Source organism: Nicotiana sylvestris, chromosome 12, assembly GCF_000393655.2.
Source record: "Nicotiana sylvestris chromosome 12, ASM39365v2, whole genome shotgun sequence".
Classification (NCBI taxonomy): Eukaryota; Viridiplantae; Streptophyta; class Magnoliopsida; order Solanales; family Solanaceae; genus Nicotiana; species Nicotiana sylvestris.
Genome location: NC_091068.1, coordinates 154,285,123 through 154,293,686, shown reverse-complemented (window position 1 = coordinate 154,293,686; position 8,564 = coordinate 154,285,123).

Genomic DNA, 8,564 nt, shown 5'->3' with positions numbered 1-8,564 from the left:
TTCTTAAACTTTACGTCAACCTTGTATGTTAGGTTTAGGACTAGGAGCGGTTCCTGCAGTTGCAGCCACCTCTACCACCATTACCTCCTGATGTAGAACCTTTGTTTCTCCCTCTAGCTACAAGGTGGGTTCTCCGGCGTGGAAATTACTGAGCCATTGATGCTCATCATAATCTCCCCTTGTCAGGGATGTGTTGGATATGCTAGAGGGTGGACAGGTAAATGTGTACCTAAACTTACTTTTTATAAATTCACTTGTGTTGTGCATACTCACTTTTATGTTATTATTTCATAGTTCATCTGGACGCCATATATCGATGACTTGATAGGTGGTCTGCCCGATTATTGCTCGGCCGGCCGACTGATTTGGAGCACTTCCGTCCCGCTGATGTGCCTCGATATTGTGGAGCATCATGCCATAGAGCGGGTACTTCTCCAGTTTCCCCGTCCGCAAACTATACCGAGGGGCCTATATGGGAGGCTACACATTATTAGCGGGATGATCGTTCGAGGGCGGACGACGCATTTGTAGCATGGCTAGAGATGCAGGTCCATTCTTGGGACCGGCGAGATGACCTGATTCCGCCCCCATCTTCACCGGTGACTATTCAGATGTATATATTCGGGTACCTTCGCGTTACCCAACATTTTATCGGGAACCCCATTCATCAAGCTGGCGGTCGGTACAGACCATACGCCGGGAGGCACGAGGCACTGGTATGTTATTTGGTATTGTTACTTAGAACTGTGATATAGCGTTCTGCAATTAATATTTTAAATGTTGTGCAAGATATTGGTCATCATTTATTCTACCAATTGGGACTGCAGATGCAGCAGCATGTCGGCGATCCTGCAGTCGCTGAGTATGGCCAGCAGGTGACAGAGCTGACTCTCCGGACACTACAACGAGCCAGAGAGGGCGAGCGCTTAGATCACGACCCTGATTATATGGCGCTAGAGCACCACCAGTGGGGTAGGCCTGTCGCATGCCCGAGGGGATGGGGACGAGGCAGGATTGTCCCACGAGGCGGGGGTGCCCCACGAGGCAGGGGTGCCCCACAGGGTCGTAGGGGCCGGTGAGGAGGTGGTTCCCAGCAAGGGGGCGTTGAGGCACCTATTGAGGTACCTGATGAGGAGGTTGGAGCTGATCTGTCGGGTGACATTCCTCAGCCAGACGACCATCCCAGCAGCATGCCGTCGTACAGCCTTCAGTTGGCGCTGCCACCATGACCCCGTCAGATTTATTGTTGATTACGGGCACGAGCTTCACCAGAGGTTGGGAGCAGTTTTTTTCAGGCCCATCGACCGCAGATGAGGATCGGCCGATCCGAGACATGGATGGTGGGCACATGTTGAGTTTTGGCTCATCATCGTCAGGTGCAGTGGATCTATCACAGGCGCAGGTATTTTTGTATTACTATTAAATTTTAATTTATTTTTTTCTCATTGTTTTGCCATAAATTAATTTTTAATTTTCTTATTAAGGCTTCATTCTAGCCCGTCACGGATGCCACTTTGTGCGATGCTGAGGACACCACGGATGCTTATATTTAGGATCCCGATGAGACCATGGTAACAAAATGTTTTTGACTTAATATGTACATTACTAATATACATTTTCATATACTGAGCTTACTTATTGTTTTGTAGGTTGCTGATGGACCGACGGCCCCTTCTACCGACCCTGCAAGCCCAACTGACAATCATGATGCAGCGCATCCTCATATAAAGAGGCGACGTAATGAGGATGATCCTGATAGTGTATCCGGGCAGGAGGGGATGCGACTCAGGCCAGCGGCTGCATTGAAGCACAAGGGCTGTGGGACTCATTGATTTTCTTCTTTTTTTTGTATTTTAGGTAAATAATAAATATTGTAAATATTAACAACTATTTTTTATGCTTACATAATATGCGCATTATGTTTTTATTACCCTGTTTCTTTTTTATTTTATCAGTACAACACAAACACAAACATAGAAACTTAACATAACTTAAATTCGGTACAACTAATGAAAACACATGACACGTGAAACATAAAGATACACTACTATGCTCAACACGTATATGTCATTGTTTAGTCACCACCGCCTAGTATTCCCTTCTCCAACTACTTAAATTTTTCTTCCAGCTTATTTTTTTCTTCTTCCACCTCTTTGAGTTTCTACTTCAACTCCGCAACTTCTCGTTTGGATTGTCGCTCTCTTTCCCACTGTTTCAAACACAAATAATGAAGATGCTGCAAATTTTCTTTGTAGTATTCCTGCTGACAGGGTTCATCAATCCATACCTCAAAATTGCAAACAGGTTCGTCGGGAACCCTATAAAACTTGTTCATGCACGCCCAGTAGTGACGTCCAACTTCACCATCATCCCAACAGTCTTGCATCATGCATTCTTTTGCCGCACTTGCACATTGACACATAAAGGGGTTCAAACATTTGTTAAAGCATAAAAAAACCTTGCTTTTATGGAAATATTTGCTATTGGTTATTGTTAAGCGCAGAAAATAACTAGAATGCGCCCGGTATTTATAGGAAAGACAACACACAAAACGTAGTATTTAACCGTGTTATACATATTGAATTTTTCTGAAATGAAACAACTTTTTTGCAGTCGGTCAGCTTTTCACACCGACAAGACAATACACAAAATGTAATATTTAACCGCGCTATACATATTGACTTTTTCTGAAACAAAACAACTTTGTTGTAGTTGGTCAGCTTTTCTGACCGACAAGACAACACACAAAATGTAGTATTTAACCGCGCTATACATATTGACTTTTTCTGAAACGAAATAGCTTTTTCGCAGTCTTGTTAGTCAGCTTTTCAGACCGACAAAACAACACACAAAATGTAGTAACTGCGCTATACATATTGACTTTTTCTGAAACGAAACAGCTTTTTCACAGTCGGTCAGCTTTTCAGACCGACACAAAATGTAGTATTTAACCGTGCTATACATATTGACTTTTTCTGAAATGAAACAGCTTTTTTGCAGTCGGTCAGCTTTTCAGACCGACAAGACAACACACAAAATGTAGTATTTAACCGCGCTATACATATTAATTTTTCTAAAATAAAACAGCTTTTTTGCAGTCGGTAAGCTTTTCAGACCGACAAGACAACACACAAAACATAGTATTTAACCACGCTATGCATATTGATTTTTCTGAAACGAAACAGTTTTTTTGCAGTCGGTCAGATTTTCAGACCAACAAGACAACACACAAAATGTAGTATTTAACCGCGTTATACTTATTGATTTTTCTGAAGTAAAGTAGCTTTTTCGCAGTCGGCCCGTTTTTCGGACCGACAAGACAACACACAAAACGTAGTATTTAACCGCGCTATACATATTGATTTTTCTAAAACGAAACAGCTTTGTCTTGATTTATCTTTTTATTATCTTTTATTTTCATGTATGTTGCTTTAGTTATGGTTGTTGTACTTTTTGCTCTTCAAGTATTATGTTATGAAATTTCAATCTTCATATTGGTCTTCTTTACTAATACCAATAAGTTGAATGTTGGAACTATCATATCCTCATCCCAATTCAAAAAGTCATGTAGATAATAAGATGTAACAAGACTGTGAAACATAATTTTATTTGATAGATATTGCAACATAAACAAGTACAGACACTTATTAAAAAAAATATTACGAAAATAAAACACTAGGTGTATCCTGGATAGTTGGGTACATTAGATAAACTTGCACTAGGAGCTAGATTATCACCGCCACGCAAACCAGCTGAAGGACATTTACGACGGTCGTGTCTTGTTTGCGAGCATATGCTATATTTACGTGCATAAACTGTATCACCAATATCCATTTGGTTCCATATACGCGTTCTCTTTTGCACTTGCAGCTTGTGCAAATAGTCCTTGTTACACAACATTTTAAATGGTTCTAACAGCCAATAATGCTCAGCACCCAATGGCTGCAACTGTCCACTATATGTGTTTAAGTGTGCAGCAACACTGTATTGCCTATCAACATAGTTGGTTGCCCCTAAACCAACTTGTTGAAAACACTTCATGGCATGTGCGCACGGCATGTGGTAGATGGTCCATTTCCCACATGAACACAACCTGCTGACTTCATTCACAATTTGTAGATTATTCCCCCGGTGTCCGCGGATAGCGGTGCAAACTTCAAAAACACCCCGATCGTGATCATATTGTAAAAATGAATGCCAATGTGTTCGGCTCCTGTATTTCTCAAATCTTCTCATCGGTATTGGCATAAATTGAACACCCATGTCCTTCAATTCTGATGCAGCTCTATGCCTTTCAACAAACCTCTCCGTAATCTGTTTGAATGTCCTCCGGACAATGGCAATGACAGGTAATCCACGTGCAGACTTCAATAAACTGTTGAATGACTCCAACACATTTGTAGTCAGGGCTCCCCATCGTCTGCCACCATCAACATGCAATGTCCACTTGTGAATCTCATGTCTCATCCGCCAATTATAGGCTCCTTCGTCTAACTGCCGGATCGCTTCCATGCACCTCATGAATTTGCATTGATGGTGCTCAGTTGCAACCATCCACATTAAATCATGCAAGGCCTTGTCGCGATATTTCTTCTAGAAATTGGCCTTCAGGTGCCTCACACAATAACGGTGGTATGCATAGGGTTCCTGCCATTCAGGCAAATGTCGTACAGAACTTAAAATACCACCATGCTGATCAGATATTAGACAAATACTTGAACGATGTTTGACAACGTGCTGCTTCAAGTAGTTCAAAAAAAGCGTCCACGTCTCTTCACTTTCATTGGCACAAATGGCAAAAGCTAGTGGAAATATTTGTACATTGGCATCTACTGCAACTGCGATCAAAAGCTTAATATCAAACTTTTCATAGACATGAGTACCATCTGTGAAAATTGCCGGACGGCAATGCACCAAACCATCAATTGCTGGTTTAAATGACTAGAACACATAGTTGATAATATATTTCGGTATTCACGGAATCCGCTCATGCCTCCATTCAACAATAGTCCCGGAGTTAAAGTGTTTCAGTGCGGCCATGTACCTAGGTAGAGATGAAAATTAGTCACCATAAATAATTTCAAATGCACATTTGTGCCTGAGATATGTCTTTCTTTTGGTTATAGTACACCCACATTCCTGGTGGACGGATGTAATACACTCTTTGATCTTGTACCTAATGGACGCTTCCAAGTGTGGAATCAAGACAAGAGAAATCAAATCTACATCCAAGTTGAAGTGATTCTGATTGAATGTGTCCATTTCACATCTGTGGGTGCTAATATATTTATCCACTTTCCACAACCTTGTTTTCTTCTTGATCGCATGCAACATCCAGTTAAAACCCATAAAGTATCTACGCCATATGACCGTGTATACCTCCAGAGTTGACTCTCTTACTGTCATCTCACGGCACTCTCTTATGTTGTACATTTTACAAGTCCTGAATAGGCGAGCTTTATCGAAAAAATACATGCCCTTTGCCAGCACCGTTGGTCTAGACTCATCCCACATTGCTGACCAAATTCATCATCATCTCTTGTGACTTGTGAGGGCATTCATATCCGGCATACTTGGCAAATTATCAAGGTAGGGAATATTCCGCTCATGAAACAGCACGTGGGACTCGTATACTCTTGGTCTAACGGGAGGTGGAGGAGCATGCTCTCTCGTCAGCTCAGGTTCGACATTCACTTCCTCATCATCATCACCCTCATCAGGGAAGGGTGTGTCATCTCCAGACTCATCGACATTGTTGTCATAATCACTATTATCTTCCTGACTCTGTGCATCTGCCAAATCACAAGTAAATACGTCGTCTACGGGCAACTGAGTGAGGTCAGGACCATCAAGTTGCTCATTTTCACTGCACAAAAAGAACAAAATGATAAGCTACTCAAATTGATAAATATTTTACATATAGCTATATCACTTTACTTACAAGTCGTACTGCGTTGACATTCCATGATGGAAATTTTTCTGTTGGTGATGACTCTCGGATGGACCACCGTGATCCAACACGCCATAACTACGTATATTCCAACTGGGCATGGGGTCATAACTTGTAAAATTCATATCCGGACGGTACCCCCTATGGAAAATATGAGTGTTAATACAAATTCAAATTCAACAAAAAATAAATATCATAACAGAAAGGAAAATTGAAGTTTACCAGTTGTCTTGTGGATTATATAAAGTAGGAGGGAAATTATTTCCTCGCTCCTCGTTCGCCCGCTGTCACACCTCCTTTTCATCACCCCGGAAAGGGTATAAGGGCGTTTTTTTCCAATTTAAGTGACAATTGAAACGGGATTATTTATTTAAAAATCAAAGTCGCCACTTGGAATAATTTATGGTGTCCCAAGTCACCGGTTTAAAAATTCCGAACCGAGGAAATTGACTCTATTTACGGTCTACGGACACAGAAATTCGGGTAAGGAATTTTGTTAACCCGGGAGAAGGTGATAGGCATTTCCGAGTTCCGTGGTTCTAGAACGGTCGCTTTGATTATACTCGGCATGACTAAATTACTTGATTACTGATTTTAGAACCTATGTGCATTTGCCGCTTTTAATTAGGAAATTATTTTGAAACGGGTCACGCGTACGTGTACCCGTTTATTTGGCGCATCAAAAATCATGTCACGCGAACGTGTCTACAATTAATAACGCTTTATTATTATTAAGAATGGTTGGCCAAAGTTGCGCGAACGCATACTGCGGTTTTGTTTTTAGAAATCGTAATCATGTCACGCGAACATGTCCACAATCACAATGATATATTAAACGAGCCTAGAGAGGTGGCAAATTTTGAAGTCATTTCTCACTTGTTCTGACCAAACAGACTCAGAAAGAGGAAGTAAACAAGACAGAAGGAACAGAGTAAAGGACAAAGGGAATAGATGATTCTTAACAAGAAAACTACAAAGTAGAAACCTATCAGATGTGGATACCAACTCTAATGACCATGACATGCACCTGTGGCCTATTCTGTTGAGCAAGTCTGATGGTCAACTCTTGTTATAACCCTAAACCGTGAAACTAGGCTTCAATGCTCTGATTATCCAATATGATTCAGAATCCTTATTCGATTTATAGTGCCTGAAGGGTTTTCACCATCAAGCCTCTATCATTCGGTTCTTCCTCTCAACTTACAGTCGCCTCAAGGTGCCCGTGAAGGTTTTCACCAATAAGACTCTCTCATTTTGATTTCCCTCAGCTTTCATCGCCTTACGGTGCCCGTGGGGGTTTTCACCAATAAGACTCTCTCATTTTTTTCATTTTCCTTGTTTGGACCGAAGTGTTGCCCCTGATATGATTTACCTCTACTTGTTCGTCTTGGCATCTCTCGAAGACTGAACGAAAGGTTTTTCTTTAGACCGTAATGTGGGCTTTTGGATAGGGTTAGAAAGAAAGGGTATCAAAAAGCTCAAAACAATTCAAATGGGTTTAAGATTACAACTTTCGGAATCAGATTTCTTACGACAAACACAACTTCTGCCCCAGTTCCTTTGCTTGGGGACTTTTGGATTTTATTTTGATGAGACCGAACCGTGAGGCTGCCTACGTATCCTTAAAAAGAATCAGCTCGAACGTAGTTCATGACATAGAAATTTCTTTGTTGTTGTGATTTTCTCTTTTCTCTTTCTTTTCTCTTTTCTTTTCTTTCTTCCTTTTTCTCTTTTTGTTGTTTTGTTGTTTTTTCTTTCTTCTTTTTCCTCTTTTTTTTCCTTCTTTGTTTTCTTCCTTTTTTTCAATTTTCATTTTTTCTTTTCTATCTTTTTCTTTACTTATCTTTCGTGCTTGCATTTCTGATCTTTGCTACTGATTTCAAAAGAGGGGTACGAAAGAAAATAAATAAGGCTCGAAGGGGTAGCAAATGATAAAGTGTTTAGATAGCGGAATAAAATGCCTTCGTCATTCCAATCTTCAAAGTATGCCAGATGCAAACAACACAATTTAAACAAACCAAAGAAATCACACATAATATCTTTTGACCGCATCAGAATTGATAGCCACATCCACATATTTGCCTTCTACATCTGTTAAATACAAAGCACCATACACTCTCACCATTGTCAATTTGGGCAAACTTGCCTTTTGCTTCAATCTGATGCGGCATGATGCATTTCAATAGGGTTTCTTTATGTTCTATCTGCCCCAGTTTCACACAATTCGAGCTTGGACTGATCTCAAAATGCCTTTACTTATTTCCCTCAAATGTCCCTACATCTTCAAAATTGTTTCATTGCTTCGTGACTAAACTGACTTTTAAAACTAGGCTGAGAATTACGCGTGCATGTCATGTCACTAGAGTCAACAGGAAAAGAACTACAAAAAGAAAAGAGGACTAAACAAAAATGACCAGAAATTATAGAACATAGAAAATTGCATTAAACAGATGGTGAAAGGGTTTGAACAACAAAAAAAGCAAACTAAACTGGGGTTACAAACCTAAAACAAACCTAGACAACACTAAACGAGCTACTATGACTAAACAAACTAGACGAAATAAAAGGATGGAAGGGTTTGAGTCACAAGACAATATCCGGATTACAACCCTGA